Source organism: Hemicordylus capensis, chromosome 5 (assembly GCF_027244095.1).
Source record: "Hemicordylus capensis ecotype Gifberg chromosome 5, rHemCap1.1.pri, whole genome shotgun sequence".
NCBI lineage: Eukaryota > Metazoa > Chordata > Lepidosauria > Squamata > Cordylidae > Hemicordylus > Hemicordylus capensis.
Window position 1 is genome coordinate 169393091 of NC_069661.1, and position 27368 is coordinate 169420458.

The following is a 27368-nucleotide window of genomic DNA, read 5'->3' on the forward strand; positions in this document are numbered from 1 at the left end:
AAGAAGAAATGAAAAAGAAGGTGCTTTGCAAAGAATGGATGAGACTATCTTGCTTCCCTGAACTATAACTGAGGACTAAGACTCCTTCCGCACAAAATGTGTTACTGAGGAGTGATTATAATTTATCATCTATATAATTTTTTGCAGAGAAATTACTAATTCTCTATAAGTAATTGAATAGGAAACAACTTTAACTGAGAAACAAGAGTAACACATATAAGACATAACAAAGACATAGGCTAAGAAAACAATAAACAGATTAACAGTCTCTTATGCAGAGAGAGGGAGAACCTCTCAGTTTGAATTCAGGACAGCAAGTAAGAAGGCTAACAGAAACTTAGACTCCACTCCCAAGCCTGAACGTAGAGACAAAACATACAGACAAGCATGCCCCCAGACAAGAGCCGAGAAAATGCCTATCTAGGAAACTCCAACAGAATTTACCATGTATAAAAGGCCTGCTCAACTTAGGCCCTCCAGCTGTTTTGGATTATAGCTCCCATAATCCCCAGCCACAGTGGTCAATAGCCAGGGATTATGGGAGTTGTAGGCCAACATCTGCAAGAGGGCTGAAGTTGAACAGTCCTGCTGTATAACAAGATGGTTGTACTGAAAAAATAAGGTGAATGTTCTGTATGGTAGGAATAACTGGTTCCAAAGCTTTCACAGAATAAAGCGCATCATAAAATGGCTGCTCAAAAACTGCTTAGCTGTTGCTGCCCTTAATCAACTTTAACAGCAAGTCTATTGTAGTGGCAGTGCAACAAGGAGAGGAGGTATGGCTTGAACACAAAGAGCTCTAATTTTCAACTTGCATGGTAATCATTTGATGTCAACTTGCATGGTAATCATTTGATGAATAAATCAATCAGGAGCAGATGGACAGTCTTTCAGAAGCCACACAATTTACCATAAGAAAAGGAAATCTGAGGCGAATGCAAATAACTGAAGAGACTCGACCAGTAAAGGAAAACAGAGTGAGACACATATCCAGCAGTATAACAAGAAACCTGTGACTTTCATTGTGTCTGGAAGTCCTGAGCTCTTTGGCCAAACTCAGGCTGTAAAGCCTGACACTTCACTGGGCTTAGGCCTTATCTCAGTCTCAGCGTCTTTCTGAGACATGTTGCCTCCTGAAGAGCCTGTGCTGAACTGAAATTTATGGAAGTCCAGTAATGTGATATGAATGTTTTTCAAGACATTGCTTAGGAAGAGTGAAGGAGAGACAAAACTAATGCAAACAGAAACAATAAGGCCCCAAAGGAGATAGAGGCCCCAATAGAGGCCTCTGTCCTGCACTGTAGCTGACGTTGTAGTTGAAAAGACAGAAGAGTAAGAGTAGGAGGAAGACAGGAAGCCTACACAAAGAGCTGGAAGTGAAGCTGTCCTGTCCTGTGGCTTGAGCTGACTGCTGTAAGACTCGAAGGCTGAGAAGCAGGAAGTAAGTACAGGGGTTGTTTCTGAGGACAACTGTAGCTTCTGGAGTCAGGTTGCAAAAAAAAAAAAAGACTAAGTTAAGGTTTCATTAAGCCACTTTGTCTTTGGAAAGTTTCTTGCTGGCTACAGAAAGGTTTGTGCTGTGTGGTTTGCACCCAGACCCCAATGAAAGACAAGACACATGTAATGGAGTAAACTAGGGCCACACTTTATTAACAAGCTTACAGAACATGCATCAGAACATGCAACAGGGCAACATTTCTAACTTCCTCAATCTGAGTGCGGGCAACTCGTCTCCTCATGGGATTTAGTCTCCTAAAGATGGCTGTTTCCGCCCACTGCCGGGCAAATCAACTGGGCTTGCTGGTTGCCAGAAACCATCTGGCTTCCTCTTTACCACGTAGCAGTAGCAGCTGGTGAGGGCAGCACCGGGGCGGTGGTGGTGAAAGACACCTTTAAGGATTAATAAGCAAATGCTTACCAGTGTTTAGGAAGCACCAACCAGCTGCCGCACTCCACCTGCAATTATGCACAGGGCGGCGGCGGCGGCGCTCTGCTCAGCATCTGGCGGGGCAGCAGCATGGCCCTAGACTCTGTGAATGCGTGGGGCCTCCATGCATATGCAGAGACCGTGTCTTATGCCACAACTAAATAATCACCCTAGTATACAGCCCGTATCTTTGGACATGAGAAAGAGGCTTAAAAACACAAACTGAAAGTCCAGAAATGTTTAAAATCAAGAACTGATAATTGTTTGGCACTGCTGGGCAGGCTAGAACTATTTTCATGAGATGAAACTGTGCTGGATTCCCATGTTTGATTGGTAGGTAACTCAGTGTGAGCCACAGACAGTCATCTTAACTCAGTGTAGGAAACTGTAAGTGTTGGTGTAGCATGTTTGTGATGAGATTTAATTTTAACCCTGTTAGTTTTTTATGAGAGAATTGGAAATCTAGTACTTTATTTACTGTTTTTAAAAAATCCAATTTAAATCTTATTTACGTTTTTAAAAATACATTAAAAAAAAACCCAAACCATCTATTTTTATCAACCATGAAGGGACGTATGGCACATGGCACCACCATAGATATTTCTTTTCTTTATATCTTTTTTACTGCTATGTAACTGTTGTATCCCTATATATACTGCTTATATATAGAATTCAATGAGTTCATACATGCTTTTGACTAGCCTAGTAGTTGGCCCCAATAATATACTATTAATATAATGTTATGAAGATTGGAACAGTAATCATCTCAATTTTCTATTTCTTTCATTTTTTCTCATCATTTTTTCTCCCACTCTGTTCCCTATGAAACCCCCATATTCCCAACTGCACAAAAACCCAGTTCCCACTACACAATGGATTTCTTCTCACAATCAGTGAGAAGAACTCGCAGGCTGTCTGCGAAGAAGAAGGGATAAGCTTACCTTCCCTGCAGACGATCGGCTGCCAGGCGCTGGGCTGGCAGATCGTCCACCCAGATGAGCAGCAGCTTGCGTGCCGCTTACCTGACAGCTCTGGGAGTTGGGGTGCTGGGACACACCACCATGTGTCACCCCCCCCCCAGAGTCCCAATAATGCACTGCACATGTGTATGGTGGATTGCTGGGATCCCCCTCCCCCTGAGTGTATCTGCCGCGGCTGCAAGCAGCCATGGTGGACACACAACCAACAAAATGAAGTTAAGGGAGCACTTGCTCCCTTAACCTCATTTTAGAAGGAGGCTACATAGGCGGGTTTGCCGCTGTGTAGCCACGGGGATCGGGTGCGATCCTGGTGGTTCACACCAGTCTGGGCTCCCTTAGCCTAGGTTTGCACACTTGTTTGAATAGCCTCAGTGTTCTCTTTCCTGCTGCACAAAATGTGTCCAGCTGCACATTAGAATAAACTCTGCTAAACATATTGCATTTGTGCAGTGATGTTGTGCCAGTCAGTTCCCCTGAGTTGGGAGCTTGCGGTCCAGGCTAGTGTTGCACCAGTGCAAGAGGGTGTGCTTGCACAAGCTGTGGTGTGCCTCGTGCTGTGAAACCTCATCCTTCCTTCATATATGTTACAGGAAATGATGCAAAGCTATCGTCTATTCTTGCTGCACATGCACAGTGCTTGGCCAAGTGTGTCAATAAATGTGTTAGCCTTTAAGGTTAAAATAAATTATATTATTATCAATAGTAAGTTAAAATTCAATAAATGTTTGGGCACAGACTACTGTGCCAGGGAACATCGAACAATATAAGCAGGGAAAGCATCTTTTAAACCACATATACGAACGAGTTGAAAACGGATCTGAAGATAAAAGTACAGTCTACTAATAATAATGTATGGGCTTTTGCCCCTTCCACAATTGATGATTTATAAATAGCCATATAAATGGCACTTTAATCAATATAGAAAGATCAACTACAGCACACAAACTGTATGTGCTACTCCAGTTTTCTTGTGTTGCCTATGAATGTTTACTTTAGAAAAAGCAAGAATGAAAATCATTCTGATATGCCTTTTGCCCTTGAGTCCCATAAAATATGTTCTCTTTGTAATAATCCTGAGCGTTCATGCCAAGTGTTCATTAACTTTATACACACAGAGAGGATATCTAGGAAATCCACTTCTCTAGATTAATTTTGTTAGATCTGCTTCTACCCTAGATATTGGTTAGGTCAGATTTTGAGGAGGAGCGTTCACCCATTTCTACAGGTGGCAGGTTTTCTGTGTACACTGAAGTTTCCATTTACGACTTCTTGTGGGTACACATGGTGTACGCATGGACTGTATGTAGCTGCTCTGAGCTCTTCAGATGAGCAGTGGGCTATAAGTATAATGAATAAATAAAATGTGCTACAATAGTGTAGGAAATTCATCTTGTGAAGTGGCTCTTAGACTCAAATTGTCTTAAGTGCAGTTAAATTTCTATTGACAATTTGCACAGGACTATATCAACAAACTGCTACTGTACAGTGTATTGAACTGATGGAAATGGAATGTTCATGATTAAAAAGTATAGATGGCAAATGAAAAGCTGCTCCTACATTTCAGTGAGGTTAATTTCTAACTAATGTGTCTATGATCTGAGTGTTAGTTAATAAAACACTAGTAGTACTTTATCTGTGATTGCAGCAAAATTGTAGTTATCACTACAGTGGGCAGTTCTTGTATAAATATGAAACAGCATTATATCACATTTTGTTTCATTGTTTAACTTGTGTTAGTTGTAGATACGCTTATCATCCCAATTAGAAATGGAATTTAAAATTAAACTATGTTACATGGTTAAGTTGCAGAAACTTCCAGATCAATACCTTTTAAAAATTCATTTCAAAATATATAGATATAAACATAAACCTAATTTCAATCATTGATATGAATATGTTATAATTATATACTTAAACAAGTTATGGAAATCATTATCATTCTATGTTATCTTTTTTCATTATTATCAGTTCTAAACTATAATTCGCCCTTCCGATAACCCACAGCATGAAGCCATGTCTGAATAACTCCCTGGAATACTCCCATTGCTTTAAATGGTCAGTTTGCTTGTTGATACAATTTCTACAGAAATCAGGCTTCACAAGGTCCATAAGAGATTGGAGGTTGCAACCCAGAAACAAACTGGCAGGTGTTTGGCTTGTTGAACTATGTACAGCATTCCTATATGCCAGTAGAAAATTAGCCAGTTTAACAGATAAAGAGCCTGGCTGGTCCTCTGCAGCTTGAAAGGCATGCTTCATAGTTTGGATGAAGCATTCTGCCAACCCATTCATAGATGGGCGAAAAGGTACAGAAATCACATGTTTGATTCCATTTTCATTCAGAAAGGTTTGGGATTCTGTAGAAACAAATTGTCCATTGTCTGTGACCAGATGTACAAACAGTCCAGTTCTAGCAAAAAGGCTCAGGGGAACGTGGACAGTACCTGCAGAAGTTGTGGATGACATACAAAACACCTCAAGCCATTTGGAATAGCCATCCCATCACAAAAAAAATTGGAACCCAGGAAGGGTCCTACAAAGTCTAAGTAAATGTGTTCCCATGGTGCCGTGGGCCAATTCCATGGATCGGGGTGCCAACCCCAGCATATTCTAAATCCTCTGGCAACCAGAGCTGTCTTTAGATAACTGTTCAGTTTGGCCATCTATATCTGGCCACCAGACCACTAAACATAACTCTTGGCCAACTCCTTAATCTTAACCACACCAAGGTGTCCAACATGTAAGTCAGGGTTATAATTTTGTAGGAATTATTACTCTATGACCCCCAGATCAAACATCCATGGGAAACTGTAATTTCATGCCTTCGGTGAAAAAAGGCTTCAAGCACTCTCCAGAATTCACCTTCCAAACCCTTAAGGCAACATCATGAACTTCCATCAGTACACGATCTCAGCCTCTTTCTCGACATAACATTGATTATGTGATTGGCAAGATGTTCATTTGTGACATACTGAACACTTCCACAGCAGACAGCTTATGTAGATGGTTGTTATCTTCCTCTGCATCCTGCAATGGCAGTTGTGACAGGCAATCCACATTGCAATGTTGAGCCATTTCTTTGAATTTAACATCATAAGTATGAGCTCTCAAAAACAATGGCAAATGCGGAATATGTATTCTTCATAGCAACAGCATTCTACAGCATTCTTCATAGCAACTGGAACCTGTCAAGCTTTTATTCATTCTATCTATCTATCTATCTATCTATCTATCTATCTATCTATCTATCTATCTATCTAACATATTTCTATACCACTCAAAGATTGCGTCTCTGGATTCTTTAAAATCAAAATCATTTAAACATTAAAATCAATTAAACAATTAAAATCATTAAACATTAAAATCATTAACATTAAAATCAGTCAAAAACCCAACATTAAAAGTATTAAAACTATAAATCTATTTAAAAGCCTGGATGAATAAATATGTCTTCAGTGCCTTTTTAAAAATTTCCAGAGATGGGAAGGCTCTTATTTCAACAGTTCATTCCAAAGCCAAGGGGCAGCAACGAAGAAGGCCCGTCCCTGAGTTGCAGCCAGATGGCCTGGTGACAACCACAGGCGAACCTCTCCAGACAATTTTAACAGGTGATGGGGCTCATGGTGAAGAAGACGTTCTCTTAAATAGCCAGGGCCGAAGCTGTTTAGGGCATTATAGGTAATAACCAGCCAGCTCCTTGTATTTTGCCCAGAAACATACCAGCAGCCAGTGTAGTTCTTTCAACACAAGAGTAATATGGTCTCTCCTAGATGACCCAGAGATGAACCTGGCTGCCGCATTATGGACCAACTGCAGTTTCTGGACTATGTACAAAGGCAAAATTCTTTTAAGAGTTTTGACTGAGATGCCTTCACCAAAATGATGTTGGCCTTAATATTCTTTAGCCGACCAATACCCTGCTCAAAACCCCAAGAAGCAGTAGCCAAAGGGTGTCCAGCTGTGCCTGTGCATCAGTTCTCAGTCTGAGGCACTCGGAGAGTCTTGATGGATTTCCAGTCTAACTGGATTGCTCTTAACTAATTGAGGACAAATAGGGCTGCCCCTCCGCCATGGGGATGACATATAGATTTAAATTTCGAGAGTGGCCATTATACTGAACTGCCACAGAACATACTCCAAAGAGAGTGAGTTTTTGTCCCGTGTAAGGCTTTAGTTTGTTGGCGGTTGAACACATGTGTGTACATTGTTGAATTTCTTTTCATTCTCATTCTGAGGAATAACAGACCCAGCTGAAACGGTGTGTGTCTCATCCAGAGTGCTTTGCCCTCTATACTAATATACTACATATACTAAACACGCATGTAAAAGTATAATCTGAACTGCCCCATCTGGTATCTAGTATTTAAATCCAGGGTAGAGAATGTGTGGTTTTTCATCTGGATGATCATTTGTTCATGGGTAGAGGAATCTAATCACGCGTTGAAAGTATCATCTGAACTGGCCCGTGGTGTACACATAAATCCCCATTATATATATATAAAGATGTATCCCTGCACAAATCTGCCCTACCTATGAGAACTGGCAGGGAAGGCCTCCAACCTGGGTAGCCTCCCTCTGAGGTGCATCTGGCAGCAGCCACAAGGTTAAGAAATCCTGGAATAGGGTCATTCCTATGGTGGCCCTTTTCCTGTGTAACTCCCTGCTAGAGGAGGGAGCCCTCTTTTGCTAGTCCCCTCTTTCTTTCTTTCTGGCATCTTACAAAGACATTGGTTCTGACTGGCATTTCTAACAAATGGCTAACTCTGAAATTGATTTGGGAATTGTCTTTTAGTTTTCTTGTATCCAGCATTTTGATACTGATTTTTGTAGTTTTGTCTACATTTTATTGTTTTATAGTTTTTTTCTTGTGAGCTGCTTTGAAACAGATGTGAAAAGCTGATCAATTTCAATACATACGTACATATTTGTAATGTGGGAGTGGTCATGCAGGAATGAAATTCTCATGTCCCAGGACATGTCATATGGAAGAAGCTCCATAAGCTTTATCATGTGTTTGGATGAAAAATACACACTTGCATGACTATTTCCACATTAGAAAATAGATTATAGGTGCACCTCAGTATCTGCGGGGGTTCCGTTCTCCGTGACTACTGCGGATAATGAAACCACAGATACTGCTGCATTAAGTCATTGGGGATGGGTGGGGGTTAGGTACCTGGAGTCTAGGAAACCATGGTAAAAATAGGCAAAATTAGGAGGAGGAAACACCAAGTAAAGTGCTCTACTGTGCTCCGTGGGCTTGCAGCAGTCCAGCAATGTCTCCCAGAAGTCCACATTGTTTCATTATCCTGTGATTTTAATAGTAAAAATGGCTTTTTAACTCAATGAGCCACAAAATGTTTCCCTTTTACAAAATGGCAGCTGGAAATGACCTCCAAGGTCATTTCTGGACACCCTTCAGCCCATGGACATACAAATTTAACCCTTTGGGGGCTGTTTTCTTCTGTGTATGCCAGGGTCAGGTGTCATTTACCTGACCGCAGCTACGTGAAACCTATATATAACACACAAATTTATAAAGTGCAAAATGTTGCCCAAGTGTATTTTTTCAATCCAACTTGTCATGGAATAAAAGATACACTCGGGTGACCATTTCCACTTTATGAAATCCATGTACTATTTATGAGTATTGGATGAGGACATCTGATAATGACACACAATGAGGAATTGCCGTTAACCCCTAGTTTAAAACAACCCTCTTTTATTCCAACTCATTTCTGATATAAACTGCGCCATAGTATGGTGCTCCCTGAAAATAATTTATCCTGTGCGGAATTCATTTAGTTCTTCATTTAACACATCTACAGCTGCCTCATGCATCCCTGTGATTAAGAGGCAGGGTGTATTTTAAATAAATAAGCAAATTAGCAAAACTATTCTAATGAACCAGAGAAACATACTCGATAAAACTGAAGAGAAACAACATTTGTATGAGATGGGAGCAGGAAGCTACCTATTCAAGTGGGAGGTTTTTATGGGTCATTAAGCTTAGTTGTAATGACCCATAATAAACTCCCATTTAAATTACCAGCTTCCTGCTTTAGTACTATCCAAATTTTGTTTCTCTTCAGTTCTTATCAAGTATGTCTTGAATTCTGCATGTAGAGTTCTCAGGATCTATTGGATGAGAATGCTTGGTTCCCAGTGCGGATAGTTGCCTCAGTGCAAATAAAAAGCACCTTGAGACACCCCACCATTTCCCCTTATATTCCCCTTGCAGTATTATGAGTGAAAGGATAGCACACATTTTCATCTGTCTCTTGTATTATTATCCATAGATGGTTTGGGAGGAATTACTTGAATGCTGAACCAATGGCTATTCCGGTTATTTGCTGAACCCAGAAGGGCTATAAACATTAATCTTTGCCTCTAGAGTCCATATTCAATAAAGCAGGGCTTGATATTTAATTAAAAATAATCAGCATGTAAACTAGAAGTGTATCCAACCAAATTCGAAACACCTCCTTAAATCATAGACACTGAGGGTTTTCTCTTAGATTAGAGTAGTGAATGTAATTCGTTTTCATTTTTCCCCTCCACAATAGGCAGTTTGTCTGGATAATCCATACATAAGTTATTAAACTTATTCAAGCCTGTCCCTTTCACCCATGTCCATCCTTCTGGCTTCTTGGAGTACATAATGATCTGAGACTACTTGCACTTTGTTTGTAATTACATTTAATTACATCTGTATTGTATCATACTTTCTGTCCTCTTACTTTTCCTTTGTCCACATTTTAGAATGTAATTAAGAATTCATGCACTTAGCTTACACTTATAAATTATACTTATCTTGTGGTGCTTGTCTTTTCATATGGTGTTTGTGTTTCTTGAAAAGTCATCAGATATTTCAAAAAGGACCCAAAACAATGTTATCATCTAATCGAAAAACACTGATACCTAAAAAATGTACATGGACCTCTATATGCAACAAAATCTGTAAAGAGCATATTAACAAAATTTAATATAACTTAGCTAAAATAGCAATATAAAGCAATATACATAGAAAACAATAAATAAACATAATTGATATACATGTCAATCAAAACCAGAGTACAAATGATTCTTATGTGATATAAACCTAAAACATCCTATTGAGAACAGAAAGTATGGGCTGATAGTCATTGGATTAAGACATTAGTAGTTGTAAAACCTTGGAGATTATGCAGACAAAGAATACATACCTACCATAAGTTGTTTAGGGCTTTAAAGGTGATAACCAGCACTTTGCATTTTGCCCAGAAAGCTATTGGCAGCCATATCAACTTTGAAAACAGGCATAATATGGTCTTTCCGGGTTATCCCAGAGACCAGCCTGGCTGCCGCATTTTGGACTAAATGAAGTTTCTGAACTGCATACAAAGGCAGTCCCATGTAGAGCGCGTTGCAATAGTCAAGCCTAGAGGTTACCAGCTGATGCACCACTGTTTTGAGATCATTCTCTTTAAGGAATGGACACAACTGTCGAATCAGCTGAAGTTGATGGCAAGCGCTCCTGGCAATATCCTCCACCTGGGACACTGAGGTGAGGCCTGGATCCAAGAGCACTACCAAGCTGTGTACATGTTTCTTCTGGGAGAGTGTTACATCATCCAGCACAGGAAGCTCTAACTTATCCATCAAATTCCGATTCCCCACAATGAACACCTCCACCTTGCTTGGATGGCAGACATTTAAGGAATGAATGTCATTTCTTGATCATGATGAGGAGGAGGATGAGAAGGAGGAGGAGGAGGAGGAGCAGAAATAGATTTGGGTGTCATGAGCATACTGATAACACCCTGCACCAAATCTTCTGATGACCTCACCCAGCAGTTTCACGTAGATGTTAAAAAGCATTGGTGACAGAATGGAGCCCTGAGGGACTCCATATAATAGATCCTGTTTCAAAGAGCAACTGTCACCAAGCTCTACCATCTGGAATCTGTCTGAGAGATAGGAGCAGAACCACTGCAAAGCACTGCCTCCTAGCTCCAACTTCCCCAGGCAATCCAGAAGGATACCATGGTAGATAGTATCGAACGCTGTTGAGAGATCCAAAAGAACCAACATAGTCACATTCCCTCTGCCAATTCCCTGGAAAAGGTCATCCAGCAAGCTGACTAAGGCCATCTCATCCCCATAGCCTGCTCTAAAGCCAGTTTGAAATGGATCTAGATAATTGGTTTCCTCCAAAACTTCCTGGAGCTAGTTAGCCACCACTCTCTCAAGCACCTTGCCCTTGTTAAAGCTGAAACACATCTGACATTATAAGAAAAGTATCAGAAGAACTATCTCCTTGCATGATTCATGGGTGAATCTTGGTTCTACAGGAAAAGTTTATTGGATTACTCATTTGCAAATCTGGATGTCTGGTACTTCAGAAGGGCTCTTGTGAGATATTGGATTACAAGTGTGCAACTCCTTTTCCAATGTAACTTATTTTGAATACCCAAGTCAAGAAGGACAATTTGGGTATCATTTTTTTCTTCTTCTATCAGATGATAACCTTGTTTTGGGTTGTTTTTGAAATATCTGTTGCATTGGTGGAACCCATTTAGGTCCTTTTAATTTTTGTTTTGAAAAGTCATACCATGTGCAGAGGCATGTTGAGTTTCTTGCTTTCCACATCAGGTATCCACACCATGAATTCCATGATGATCTGGAATTTTAGGATTCTCTTGCAGAGTTGTGATTGTTTGCATTTTGGGGCTTTGGTCAGTTTAGCTGCCAGATAGCTAAGCTAGAATTTCTAGCCCTCTATGGTTGTCTCAAAGCACTGGCATCCCTATTATTTGCCTGAAATGTTTGCCCAGTGACACTATTTTGGAAATAGGCAGGAACTATGGAACTTCGTGCTAAACAACAATGTGTGGATCATGGGGTATTGTAAAGAGAAAGGCTGACATCTGATTTCCAGCTACCATTGCTCTGTCATGTGAACGTGGGAATGGTGATTTTTTATGATCTTCTTATCCTTTTGAAACCCTTTATGAGTCACCAAAATATGTCCTTGAGAGTCCCAAAACCCTCAGAAACATATTTTGGTATGTACAGTGGGCTTCAGAGGGAAGGATTGATCATCAAAAATTATCCTTTTCCTTTACCTGTGAGGGGGATAGGAATGTGCAGAAATCAAATTTTCAGATTCAATTCAAATTTGAATTGAAACTGGCCAATTCAATTCAAATCAAATTGGCCTGACCTATTTTGGCATTTTTTAAAATCAGGGTACGCGAATGGTTTAAAAAAGGTGCCAAAATGTATCATTTTGTAAAGTATCATTGAATCCGTTCAAATCTGAATCTGGCCGATTTGAATTTGAACCAAATCAACCCTTTTAGGGATTATTCGATTCAGATTTGAATAATTCAAATTGGCCAGATTCGAATCAAATCTATTAATATTCAAATCAATTTGCACATCCCTAGAGGGGAAAAACTGCTTAGAATGTCTTCCTTAACAATGATATATCAGTATGTCCAAAAAGTTAAAACAATTTCATAGGATAAAAACAAACAGTTTAAAATTAATTTCAATTAAAAGCCTGAGAAAATGGGTGTCTTGAGAGTCTTCCTAATAGCAAACAGAGATGGAGACGCTCTTATTTTGACAGGGAGCACATTCCAAAACCCCAGGGCAGCCACAAAGAAGGCCCAGTCCCGAGTCGCCACCAAACAATCGTAACCAGAGCTCAGCAGATGACCTTAAAAGGTGACAGGGTTCATGACAGAGAAGGCAGTCTTTTAAATACCCTGGACCCAAGCTGTTGAGGGCTTTATAGGTGATAACCAGCACTTTGTATTTTTCTCAGAAATATATTGGCAGCCAGAGCACTTCTTTTAAAGCTGTTGTTATATGGTCTCTTCAGGTTGTCCCAGAGACCAGTCTGGCTGCTGCATTCTGTACCAATTGTAGTTTTAGGCCTGGACCACAACAAAAGGGAACCCCATGTAGAGTGCATTACAGTAGTCAAGCCTGATGGTTATCAGAATATGTGCCACTTTTTAAAGGTCTTTTCCCTCCAGAAATGAACGTAGCTGATGTATCATCGAAAGCAGATACAATACACTCTTGGCCTCTTCCTCATCCTGAGAAACCGGAGAAAGTTTTGGATCCAGGAGCACTCAAGCTACATAACCGATCTTTCAGGAGGAGTGTAACCCCATCCAGAACAAGGAGATATAAACCATCTCTTGGGTTCAAACCCCCACAGTCAGTACTTCCATCTTATTTGGATTCAACTTCAGTTTGTTATTACTTATTAATAACGTATTACTTATTGATAACACCCTACACCAAACCTCCTAATAATCTCTCCCAGCAGTTTCATGTAAATATTAAAGAACACTGGAGGCAGTATGGAGCCTTGTGGAACTCCATACTTTAATTCTCATGTTTCAAAGCATCAGTCTCCAAGCAACACCATCTGGAATCTACCAGAGAGGTAGGAACACAACCACTGTAAAACAGTGCCATCCAATTCCACCTCCTTCAGGAGACCTGAAAAGATGCCATGTTTGATGGTATTGAAAGCTGCTGAGAGATCCAAAAGCATCAGCAGAGTCACACTCCCTCTGTTGATAGCCAATTGGAGATCATCCATCAGGCTGACCGTCTCAACCCGATAGCCCGCTCGAAAGCCAGTTTGAAAATCTAGATAATCTGTATCATCCAAGATAGCCTGGAAATGAGAGGCCACCACCTGCTCAGTCACCTTGCCCAACCATGGAAAACTGGAAACGGGTCTATAATTAGCTAACTCTGAGGGATCCAGTGCAGGTTTCTTCAAATAAGGTCTAATAATAGCCTTCTTAAGACAAAGAGGCATCCTGCCTTCCCTCAGAGAAGCATTTATAATATTTACCAGACCCTCTCTGATACAATTCAGATGAAATAAGCCAAGTTGGGCTAGGGTCAAGAGAACAGGTTGGAGGGCATACAGTCCGAAGCAGTTTGTCCATGTCCTCAGAAGTCACAAACTGACAGTGATCCAATCTAATTCTATAAGAAAAATTTCTGGACACCTCCATAGTAAATTCTACAGTAACTGTGGAATCCAGTTCAGCCTGAATACGAGAGATTTTATCCACATAAAAATAATTGAAGATGTCACAGTGAGTTACTAAAGGTTGCAAGTTCAAATTCAAGGGGGAGGAGGCATATACTAGCCCCCTCTCAACCCTTGACAACTCTGCTGGATGCAAATTTGTGGAAGCAAAGAGGGCAGAAAATAACTGCTTCTTTGCCACCCACACTGCCAGAGAGCATAGATCTTCAAATGTGCTCTATGTTGCGATCTGTTGGATTCATGCCCATACTTGTCATGGCAGCTATTAACTCCTGAGCCGCTCCTAACAACCCAGTCCTGAAGTGAACATTGAAGTCCCCTACCACCAATTACCTGGGCAGCTCAAATCCCAATTCTGCAACCAGGTCTGTCAACTCAGTTAGGGACTCTGTCGGGCAGCAGGGTGATTGGAGTACCCAGAATGTTGGGGGCAATATGCTAAAATCATTGTAAACTGCTTAGAGAGCTCCGGCTATAGAGCGGTATATAAATGTAAGTGCTATTGCTATTGCTATACCAACAGAAGTCTCAATCTATTCTTGGACCCTAGAATTAGGTACACACATTCATATGAACATAGGAAGCTGCCATATACCAAGTCAGACCATTGGACCATCTAGTTCAGTATTGTCTACACAGACTGGCAGCAGCTTCTCCAAGGTTGCAGGCAGGAATCTCTCTCAGCCCTATCTTGGAAATGCCAAAAAGGGAACTTGAAACCTCCTGCTCTTCCCAGAGCGGCTCTGTCCCCTAAGGGGAGTATCTTACAGTGCTTACACTTCTAGTGTTTCATTCATATGCAACCAGGGTGGACCCTGCTTAGCTAAGGGACATGTCATGCTTTCTACCACAAGACCAGCTCTCCTCCAGGTATGTGTCTTGGTACAGGTATGTATATTGGGTTGTCCAGAGATGAGAAGGTGGGGGACGGCTCTGGGGCAGCTGTTGCAGTGGTGGCATGGAATTGACAAAGATATGGTGCCAGTAGGCCCTTATAGGGGAAGGGAATTCATAAATTTAATTGCTGTTTCCGAGCAGGCCTACCACATCTTTAACCTTAGAGAGCAGTGCCAATAACCCACATAGCCTCACCTTATTACTCTGTAATGCCAGAGCAGTCCAAAATAAGTCTGTGATCATCCATGACTTGATTGTGGATGAAGGAGCTGACCTGGTATGCATTATAGAGAGCTGGTTGGGAGAAGCTAGTAATAAATAATAATAAAACTTTATTTGTTAGCTGCCCCATAACAAATTGTTCTCCGGGCAGCTCACAACACAGCATTAAAACATCAAGTAAAAACACAGAACACAGGAAATCACAACACACACACACACACACACACACACACACACACACACACACACACCAATTAAAAATAATTAAAACAATACAAAACAATTAAAAAACCTTTTGAAAAAGTCATTTTTAAAAATCAAGTTTAAAAATAAAAACTTAAAAGGCCTGAATGAACAAAAGGGTCTTTACCTGGTGTCAGAATGAAGTGATGAAGCCAGGTGAACCTCACTGGGGATACTATTCCATTAACCAGAGAGGCTAGTGGTCAAGTTTGGTCCCAGCTACTCCTGGTGGGTTACTCCATGTTGGAGCAGGTGAGAGGATACAGGCAGTAGGGGTGTGCAATTCAGATTTTCCATGTTTCGGTTTGGACCTGAACCAAAACACCCCTGTTCTGTTCTGTGCCCGAATTTTGCCCACCCGAATTACCCCGATTCGGTTCGGATTTGGATTAACCTGAATCCGAATCCAAATAGATTCGGGTAAAAAAATGGGTCCTGGGGCCAAAAGAGTGGGGTGGGGTGGTAGTGCCCAATGGGTGGACGCTACCACCCAAATTTCAGGGGGATAGGGCAAAGGGCTGCTTTTTGGTGATTTTTTGAATTTCTAGTGTCTTTGGGGCAGATTGGGGGCAGAAAGTGGGATCTGGGCCAAAAGAGTGGGGTGGGGTGGTAGTGCCTAATGGGTGGTGGCTACCACCCCAATTGCAGAGTGATTGGGCAGAGGGCTGATTTTTGGTGAATTTATGAAGTTTACGTGTTTTTAAGGTTTTCCCCCATTAGGTAGAATGGAGGGTGTATCGCTTCACGTCAGGGGGAAAGGGGTGGCCTAGAGCGATGTCGGGTTGGTGGTAGTGCCGGGTAGGGGCAAGGAAGCTACCTGAATTTTTTCAAAGGATTTGGGGAGAGGGCTGATTTTTGGTTAATTGTTGAAGTTCACATGTCTTTAAGGTTTAGATTCTATGATAGCAGATGAGAGTGGATTCATGGTGTGTCATTGAAAATCTCTTTTGCTATCACAGAATCCACACTCAGAACACCTCAGAAGCAACAAAACTCCAACAAATAAAATCACCAAAAATCAGCCCTCTGCCTAAATCCTTTGAAAAAATTCTGGTAGCTTCCTTGCCCCTACCCCGCACCACCACCAAGCCCACCCCACTCTAGGCCACCCCTTTCCCCCCGACGTGAAGCGATTATACCTAAAGGGGGGAAACCTTAAAAACGCTTAAACTTCTGAAATTCACCAAAAATCAGCCCTCTGCCCAATCTCCCTGGAATTCGGGTGGTAGCCTCCACCCATTGGGCACTACCACCCCACCCCACTCTTCTGCCCCAGATCCCACTTTCTGCCCCAATCTGCCCCATAGACACTAAAACTCTCAAAAAATCACGAAAAATCAGCCCTCTGCCCAATCACTCTGTAATTGGGGTGGTAGCCTCCACCCATTGGGCACTACCACCACAGCCCACTCTTTTGGCCCCAGGACCTTTTAAATTAAAGTGACAGGAAAGCAATTTCTGCATTGAAATCAATGGAGGCAAAAAGGCGGGAAATTCAAAGAGACGTCAAACTGAAAACAGAGGGGGAAGAAGAAGACAAGGTTGGCAATTTTCTGGGGCACAAAAAGGAGACCCGAAACACCCGAAAAATTCAGACCCGAAACAGGGGTGATTTGTTTTGGGTCTGATATTTTTCGGGAATCGTCGGGGGTGATTCGGTTCGGCTCCAAATCACCCGAAATTGGTCGTTTCGGGCACAGATTGTTCTGTGCCCAAAACGTTTTGCACATCCCTAACAGGCAGGGAGGTGGGTGGCTATGGTCTATAAGAATACCATCTCCCTTCCAAGGTTTTCTGTTAGGGAATTGACCTATATTGATGGGAGGAAAACTGGTTTCTGGGAGAGCTGGTCTTGTGATAGCAAGCATGACCTGTCCCCTTTGCTAAGCAGAGTCCACCCTGGTTGCATGTGAATGGGAGACTATATGCATGAATATTGTAACATATCCCCCTTATGGGATGGAGCCCCTCTAGGAAGAGCATCGGTCTGGCTCAATATATGGCAGCTTCCTATGTTCCTATGTACCCAGTCCAACCAGTTACTAGACCACAATAATTTTGTAGGCAGCAGGAGTCTTCCTTTTAGGAGTCTTCCTTTTAGAAGTTTGGCCCCAGCCCTCAGTCACACTCCCAAAGGCCACCACTAAAAGCTGGCCCTCTTTGGCAGCCAGGTTCTGTGGCCATCTACAGGCCGCTCCCCCAGTGTTGCTCCCCTTTATAAGGGCCACAAGTTTAAAAGCCCAGCAAATGTGGCTTTCACCCACCCTATCAGGCAAACCCTGTCCAGATGCAAGATGTTACAGTAATTAAAGTAAGCAAAATACCAGATAACATATAGCAGCCCAAGGCAGAAGTGCACTGAAGCCACAGCCAGAGTCCCTCTCACAATCCAGAAGGGGGTGGGGGAAGCCGGATGAAACAAACTCCTCCCCCACAGAGTCTCTTCCAGTCACCTTTTGAGCAGCTCCTGGCTTTGCTCCCCTTCATAAGTGCCAAAAGTTTAAAAGCTATATGTTCATAGATATAGAAGATATGTACATGATATGTACATATTCTATATGATAGAAGATATATCTTTCACATGGAACTGGCTGCGTGGGCTTCCTCTGATGTATGAAGGACAACCATGGCAGCCAACTGCATTCAAGAGAGAGAGGGACTTCCTACACTTTACTCCGGTTTCTGCAAGCTGCACAAACCGGATGACACATTGGAGCTTCTGGACTGTTGGTTTGGTGAGTTTACCTTAATTTAAACCGAGGGTTCATTCAGAGGTTTGGTGAGGGATCGGAACCCTGGTTGGGCCTGAAAACCGCAGTTCTGATTATTTGTGGTATATAACACAAATTGACATGAGAAAGAAAAGTTGCATACATTGTATATTCTTTTGACAACTCAACTAGATGCAATATGCACAATTCAGCAGTATGAAATAATGAGGGATTGAGCACCTCGAGAAGTACTAACTGGCCAGAACCCAAAGTGCTTGTGAAAATCCCATCTGAAGGTCAACTGGAAGAACCATTTGTGAATATTGGACTGATAAAGCTTGAAAAGACTTTTTACATGAAGCACTCATAAAACCTTAGCAGAAATTTATAAAGAAATGACCCCCTACTTTATATAACACAGACAGTATGCAAAAGTGCTGGATCAAGAGAAATTGGGGGAGTGTGCATCAAAAACCCCAGTGAATGTTGATGTTTAATGATAATATAAGATTTTAGGAGACCAATGGAAAGATATAGGGATGTTGTGACAGAAAATTCTGATCTCTACTTCTCAATAACCATTGAAATGCCTTCACTAAATGACCCAATTTCACTCTGATTTCCATCATTTACTGTAAGTTTGAATCTTGGGAACTATATAAAATTATAAGAAATGTTACTTTTTGGACATTGTATTGTATTATAATTTATCGATAATAATAATAATAATAATAATTTATTTATTTATTTATTTATTTAATTTCTATATCACTAATATAAAAATTTCTAGGCAGTTTACAAAAATAAAACATACAATATAACACATTTAAAATTCATAAAAAGATAAAAATTATAGATAAAAACACATTAAATACACATTAATTTTTTAAAAAAACACAATCTCAGTTGAAGGCCTGGAAAAACAGGTGCGTTTTCAGGGTCCTCCTAAAAGCAAACAGAGAAGGAGATGCTCTTATTTCAGCAGGGAGCGCATTCCAAATCCCTGGGGCAGCCCCAGAAAAGGCCCGGTTCTGAGTTGCCACCAAACGAGATTGTGGCACCTGTAGTCGGACTTCTCCAGATGATCTTAATAGGCAACACGGGTCACAACAGAGAAGGTGCTCTCTAAAATTCCCTGTACCTAAGCCGTTAAGGGCCTTATAGGTAATAACAAGCACTTTGTTTTTCATTCGGAAGCCTATCAGCAACCAGTGTAGTTCTTTTAGAATTGGTGTTATATGGTCCCTTTGGGTAAACTCAGAAACCAGTCTGGCTGCTGCATTCTGTACCAATTGTAGTTTCCAAACTCCATACAAAGGCAGCCCCACGTAGAGTGCATTACAGTAGTCAAGTCTAGAGGTTACCAGCATATGTACTATTGTTTTAAGGTCACTAATCTCCAAGAATGGACGTATCTGGCGTATGAGTTGAAGCTGATAAAAAGCACTCCTGGACACAGCCTCAACCTGAGAGACCAGGGAGAGTTTGGGATCCAGGAGCACTCCCAGACTACAAACCTGGTCTTTTAGGGGGAGTGTAACCCCATCCAGAACAGGCAGATCTAAACCATCTCTCAGATCCCGACCCCCTACAGACAGTACCTCCATCTTGCTTGGATTTAACTTCAATCTGTTATCCCTTATCCAGCCAGATATTGCCTCCAGGCAGGCACTTATGGGGGTCATGTCATTTCCTGATGAAGTTGGTATGGAGAAATAGATCTGGGTGTCATCAGCATATTGATAGCATCCTAGACCAAACTTCCTGACGATCTCTCCCAGCGGTTTCATGTAGATGTTAAAAAACATTGGAGACAGTATGGAGCCTTGTGGAACCCCACACTTCAGCTCTCGCTTTTCAGAGCAATAGTCTTCAAACAACACCATCTGGAATCTGCCAGAGAGGTAGGAGTGGAATCACTGTAAAACAGTGCCACCCAATCCCACCTCCCTCAAGCGACCCAGCAGGATACCATGGTCAATGGTATCGAAAGCCGCCGAGAGATCCAAAAGGATCATCAGAGTCACACTCCCTCTGTTGATCGCTAATTGGAGATCATCCATCAGGCCGACCAAGGCAGTCTCAACCCCATAGCCCCCCTGAAAGCCAGTCTGGAAAGGATCTAAATAATCTGTGTCGTCCAAAACTGCCTGGAGCTGAGAAGCAACCACTCACTCTCACCTTATCCAACCAAGGAAGATTAGAGACGGGTCTGTAATTTGCTAACCCTGAGGGATCCAATGCAGGTTTCTTCAAATAAAGACTAATAATAGCCTCCTTGAGACAAGGAGGCATCCTGCCCTCCCTCAAAGAAGCATTTATGATATTTACCAGACCCTCTCTGATAATATGACTATCAGATGAAATAAGCCAAGTTGGGGAAGGGTCAAGAGAACAGGTGTTAGGGCCTGTCTGCACTGCCAGAGCATAGATCCTCAAATGAGCTCTGTGTTGCAATCTATCTGATTCATGCTGAGACTTCCTCCACTTACGCTCTAGTCGTCTGCCTCACTGCTTCAGCTCCCGCAGTTCGTCTGAGAACCATGGGGAAGGCTTTAAAGCAGGTGGGAGAGGATGCTTAGGTGCAATTATGTCTACCGCTTTAGTAAGTCCATTATTCCATGTTTGCACCAGAGCATCGACAGAATCACTCGCAGAGCGAACTGGAAACCCTTCCAAGGCTTCTTGGAATCCTATTGGATCCAGTAACCTTCTTGGGTGGACCAACCTAATGGGTCCTTCACCCCTACAGAGGTGGGTTGTGGCCACAAGTCTCACCTTAACCAGATGGTGATCCGTGCATTACAGTGGGGAGATAACAGGGTCCCCCACCCATGGAACATCACCCCAATCAGAGAAAAAGACCAAGTTGAGCATGTGACTTGCATCATGCGTTGGTCTAGAAACCACTTGGGATAGGCCCATAGTCATCATGGCCGCTATGAACTCCTGAGTTGCCCCTGACAACCCGGTCCCAAAATGGACATTGAAGTCCCCCACCAACAACAACCTGTTCCACTCCAATGCCAATTCAGCAACCAGGTCTGTCAGCTCAGTTAGGGACTCTGTTGGACAATGGGGTGATCGGTATACCAACAGAAGTCCCAATCTATCCTTGGTCCCTAGACTTAGGAACACACATTAAATACAGGCCAACTCCCTGACAGGGATCCTGGTAATGGAGAGAGTATCCTTATAGACCACAGCCACCCCACCTCCCCACCCACATCCTCTCACCTGATCCACGACGGAGTAACCCGTTGAGAAGAGCTGGGACCAAACTGGGCCACTAGCCTCTCCTGACCAGGTCTCTGTAATGCACACCAGATCAGCACCTTCATCCAAGATCAAATCATGGATGATCTCAGGCTTGTTTTGGACTGTCCTGGCATTACAAAGCAGTAAATCGAGGTTCTGTGGGTTGAAGGGACTGCTCTCCAAAATAAATGATTTATCATTTATTTTATTTTGGAACATTTATTTTATTTGGATCCCACTTTCTGCCCCCAAAGCAGTTTACAACACAGTTTAAAAACAATGTAAAAAACAAGGTAGCATCAAGAATGTCTACAAAATAACATAATAAAACAATAACAACTCAGAAATGTTTGCCAAGAGTCTTCTTTGGGACACTGACAGACAGCCATTGAGGTGTCATTCTTTCATGGGTAAATAGGAACTTCGCTGGTTTTACTGGGGCAATAGGGGTGACATTTGGTTGTTTTTTTTCAAAGGCACCTGCTTGCATCTTGAAGTTTCAGTAGTGACAATGAAAGAGCTGTGAATGCAAAAGCAAGTTTCCATTTTGGAGAGCATACTTTGCATATTTAACTTCCCAGTTTCCAGTACTTTTGGTTACTGTGGCTGCCTTTAGACAGCTCGTAAAACTGGAGGTCCAACGGACCCACAATTTGCCTCCATTCCCCTTGTGCATTCCCAGACGATCATCATTTGCCATCTGGGAGACTGTAAAGGGGGAGGAACTGGCTGCCACCTCTGATGTATGAAGGCCAACCATGGCAGCCAACTGCATTCAAGAGAGAGAGGGACTTCCTACACTTTACTCCGGTTTCTGCAAGCTGCACAAACCAGATGACACATTGGAGCTTCTGGACTGTTGGTTGGTGAGTTTAGCTTAATTTAAACCGAGGGTTTATTCAGAGGTTTGGTGAGGGATCGGAACCCTGGTTGGGCCTGGGAACTGCAGTTCCGATGATTTGGACATCATGGGGGGGCGAGCTTGAGGTGGGTTTGCCTCAGGTTTCCTGTGATGTCCAAAGGCAGCTTGTGTGTTTACTAATCAGAAAGACCTCTGTTGGAAACATTGTGAATCTTCTCCCAATCAGAAAAGACAACACTGGGTAAGACAGATATATATATATATATATATATATATATATATATATATATATATATATATATACACACACACACACACACACACACACACACACACACACACACACAACATTGGCAAGCCTCCAGAGTTGTCCTGAACAATTATACTCAAAGTTCAGATTGTTCAGTGAAATGACAAATACAATCTTGCCAGCATTTTGATTTTAAATATGTCTCTGCTGTGAACCATTGGCCCACTGGCCATAGCTATACCAACAAATTCTTACTTATGCTCATGCAAAGGATGGTTTCTAAAAGCTTCTTCATAGATGATAAACTTGTACTTTGCTCTGTGAAATAATGATTTCTAAAAGCTTGTGGCATGATGTTAAACCTGACTCTTTTTCTTAGGTATAATATAATTATGACTGGTTTGGGACAATTGGCACTTGATTCATGGCTGTTGAAGAATGGATGAGCACAAGAAGGAACTTTTCCTTGGGGAGAAGTCCAGTGTGAGCTACTCCTAGGGTGAAGAAGAAGAAGAAGAAGAAGAAGAAGAAGAAGAAGAAGAAGAAGAAGAAGAAGAAGAAGAAGACACCGTCTAATATAGAGCATAATGCAGCAATCCTTGAATATTCAAGGAATATGTGGTGAGCAATTTTTGAAGGACAAAAGCATGCTAGCGGAGAAACAATGGGTGGCAGTGAGCACATAATACAAAAACACAGCTCAAGTTGAAGACAGGGAAAAGGTGATAATGGCAAACATTAATGCCTGCATTATAAATAGACAGACTATTCACCAGCAGCAAAGAAAGATTTCTTTTTATCTTGAAATATCATGACAGGCAAAACTCAGCTCACTTATTTGGCTGAGGTAGGTAGATAATACCTATCACCTTTGCTGATGATTGGCACAAACACACATGAAAAGTGAGTATGATTTAGTACCTTCTACTGTGTGTCACGTTATGCCATTATAATACTAGGTACACAGCCGGGAAATCAACAGTGACACAAGAGAGAAAAATGTATGCATTTGTCCAGCATTAAGTTTCTTATGCAGAAAGCACTTGAAGAGGGGTTGAGAGCTATGCGTTCGCCTGGAAAATTATTGCTTTATAACAGGCAGTATTTTATTATAGAAAACAAAGAAGGGGCCTCTCTTCCATGACGGTCGACAATAGGGGAGGAGGTTGGAGAGATGTCTGAATTCTCATAAAGAATAATGAGAAGAAAGGCACTGCAGTTCTCATGATTTCACAAATGGTTTTAGGGGACTCAAGATATCATGGGGCCTCACAAAAATAACACTTGGAAAGGGCTGTTTAGACCTTAAGGAGGGACCCAGGTTGGGGAAGAAACACTTTAGCAAGAACAGACACCAACACTGGACAATTCTTAAGACTTCAGTAAGGAATCTCAGGCATGTATAGTAAAATAACATACTGCTTCAAAGAGTATATATTGTGTGTGTTCAAAAGGAAGATTGAGTCAAGTTAAGAAGAAACAAATCCAGAGTCAAAATAAACAAATAGCAAGGAGAGAGGATGGAAGAAATCCCTAGGAAGGTGAGTCATGGTAGGAAATTGAAGAACCACTTAAAATCAAGCAGCACGAAGATACATAGCCAAACTTGACTGTCAAGTTCAGTAACTTAGGACAAGGACTAGGGATGTGCAAAAAATTTCGGGCACAGAAACGAACAATTTCGGGTGATTCGGGGCCGAACTGAATCACCCCCGATGTCCCCCGATATTTTTCGGGCACGAGCCGAATCACCCGAATTTCGGGCACGAAAAATTCGGGTGATTCGGTTCACGGTTGATTTTTGGTGAATTTTTAAAGTTTTAGTGACTTTGGGGCAGTTTGGGGGCATAGCATGGGATCTGGGCAAAAGTAGTCGGGTGGGGTGGTAGTGCCTAATGGGTGCAGGCTACCACCCCAATTTCAGGGGGATTGGGCAAAGGGCTGATTTTTGGTAAATTTCTGAAAATTTCATGTCTTTGGGGCAGATTGGGGCATATTGGGGCAGAAAGTGGGGCCTGGGGCAGAATAGTGGGGTGGGGTGGTAGTGCCTAATGGGTGGAGGCTACCACCCCAATTTCAGGGGGTTTGGACAAAGGGCTGATTTTTTGAGAATTTTTGAAGTTTTAGTGACTTTGGGGCAGTTTGGGGGCAGAAAGTGGATCTGCCCCAAAATAGTGGGGTGGGGTGGTAGTGCCTAATGGGTGGAGGCTACCACACCAATTTCAGGGGGATTGGGCAGAGGGCTGATTTTTTGAGAATTTTTGAAGTTTGGGTGTCTTTGGGGCAGATTGGGGGCAGAAAGTGGATCTGCCCCAAAGGAGTGGGGTGAGCTGGTAGATAGTGCCTGCCTAATGGGTGGAGGCTACCACCCATCCCCAATTTAAGAGTGATTGGGCAGAGGGGTGAATTATGGTGAATTTATTTGTATGAGGTTTGTCTTCATAAGGTGAAGTGGGCTAAACTGATTACTTCCTCATATTATTCATAGTAAAGGAAAGTGTGAAAAAGTGAAAGTGGGGTCATGAGAATTGTTTAACTGAAAAATATCTCATTTGCTATGATAGAATGAGAATTCACACCTCAGAAAAAACTTCTGAGGTGTGAATTCTCATTCTATCATAGCAAATGAGATATTTTTCAATTAAACAACTCTCATGACCCCACTTTCACTTTTTCACACTTACTATGAATATGAGGAAGTAATCAATTTAGCACACTTCACCTTATGAAGACAAACCTCATACAAATAAATTCACCATAATTCACCCCTCTGCCCAATCACTCTTAAATTGGGGATGGGTGGTAGCCTCCACCCATTAGGCACTATCTACCAGCCCACCCCACTCCTTTGGGGCAGATCCACTTTCTGCCCCCAATCTGCCCCAAAGACACCCAAACTTCAAAAATTCTCAAAAAATCAGCCCTCTGCCCAATCCCCCTGAAATTGGTGTGGTAGCCTCCACCCATTAGGCACTACCACCCCACCCCACTATTTTGGGGCAGATCCACTTTCTGCCCCCAAACTGCCCCAAAGTCACTAAAACTTCAAAAATTCTCAAAAAATCAGCCCTTTGTCCAAACCCCCTGAAATTGGGGTGGTAGCCTCCACCCATTAGGCACTACCACCCCACCCCACTATTCTGCCCCAGGCCCCACTTTCTGCCCCAATATGCCCCAATCTGCCCCAAAGACATGAAATTTTCAGAAATTTACCAAAAATCAGCCCTTTGCCCAATCCCCCTGAAATTGGGGTGGTAGCCTGCACCCATTAGGCACTACCACCCCACCCCACTACTTTTGCCCAGATCCCATGCTATGCCCCCGAACTGCCCCAAAGTCACTAAAACTTTAAAAATTCACCAAAAATCAGGATTTTGCCCAATCCCCCTGAAATTGGGGTGGTAGACTCTACCCATTGGGCACTACCACCCCACCCCAAAATTTTGCCCCTGGGCCCCTTTTTACCCCCCCGAATCGATTCGGATTCGGATTAAATCCGAATCCGAACCGAATCAAGGGTGATTCGGGTGACCCAGATTCGGGCACAAAACAGAACAGGGGTGATTCGGTTCGGGTCCGAGCCGAATCACCCGAAATCCCGAATTGCACACCCCTAACAAGGACTGTGGACACCCATTGGACTTAGAGTCCATTATCTCAGACAGAAAGGGAATAGCAGCAGAAGTTGAGGTTATTGGGTTTGAGAACCAACTGAAAAGTCATCTACATCTGAGTCTGCAAAGTATTTGCACAAGTACATGGAGTCCTGCTGGCACCATAAACCAGACAACCCAGTTGTTTCCCAATAAAGAAAACACATGCCGGGAGGTTTTGCTGACAGGGCTTTCCCTCCGAATCCACTCCTGATTGGAGTGTGCCAGTCCACATATTCACTGGATTTAACCTGACCTCCCTGTGGACTATCGGGACCAGGAAAGAAAGGGCTTTGTTCCCCCCTCCCCCAAAAGGAGGTTGTGAATTCTTTCTTAACCCAAGGAATGTCTGACTTAAAATAATCCTTTGTTTCTAGTAGCTTTTGAAAAAAACCTTGATGTTTCTGCTAAGCTCTGGCAGTTGTCTTTGATGTACATAGGGCAGCAGCCAAGGGCAATGTGAATGCTCCACCTTATCCCCCAGATTAAACTGTCTCAAATTTGCTGTGAAGTAGATTTACTCCCTGGATACTCCACAGCATAAAGCTCTGTCTGTAAAACCTCCAGGGGAGTGATACCCACGTTCTGGATTGAAAGGCAGCCCCTGGAAAGCTCAAGTGGCTCTGCTCTGTTTTGCTTGTACAAATTAGTAGGGGAAGGGGGGCCCAGCCCTTTCACTTGGGTGCAAGCACACACTCTGTGGCATTACTCATGAGAAGAACCTGCTTGGGGTACGTCGGGCTACATCACTAATAATGTGTGATGATTCCCCTTCTCCCAAGGACCACTCTCTCATGAGAGTGGCAGGCCATAGAGACATGCATGAGGGCTGGAGGGCTTTCACCATCCAGATCCACTCAAGCCCTGGGGAAGGGGACCACACCAACACCTTTCCAGGTCACAGTGATTGGCAGATAGCAGGAGTGAAAGTGCTTACTCTGGCAATCTGGTCATCCCTTGGCACATATGCATGGTGATTTTTTGCCCAGTACAGCCACCTCACAGTTTCAATCTCCATATGCCGTGACGCTGGTCCTAGCCCAGGAATTTTGAATGTGTACTAGGAGCCATCCCTGAGCTTTCCAGACTAAGCCCACAAGGAAATGGCTGGACACATGGATTTGCCCAGACTCCTTGCGAGTCTGCAGGGGATGACTGTTGAGGGGAAGGCAAGGAGTATGTGTTCTATTTTTAAACAGCTATACTGGGGGTGGGGTGGGTGGCACATCAGCAGGGACCCGTATAGTTGGATGGCCTAACTCATGGGAGTACAGTCTTATGGAGACCTGAAGCT

The 27368-nt window shown here is 42.5% G+C and overlaps 1 long non-coding RNA gene across 2 annotated transcripts; it reads left to right on the forward strand.

Moving 5' to 3' along the window:
- The first annotated feature begins 211 nt into the window (after window positions 1–211).
- LOC128325892 (uncharacterized) lies at window positions 212–24229 on the forward strand. Of its 2 annotated transcripts, XR_008307717.1 has the most exons (4): window positions 212–1441; window positions 12936–13122; window positions 21992–22175; window positions 22801–24229. It is a non-coding gene; the product is annotated as an uncharacterized LOC128325892 (long non-coding RNA). The 2 variants fall into 2 exon arrangements; XR_008307716.1 differs by lacking the exon at window positions 12936–13122 and having other exon boundaries at window positions 224–1441.
- The last annotated feature ends 3139 nt before the right edge of the window (window positions 24230–27368 follow it).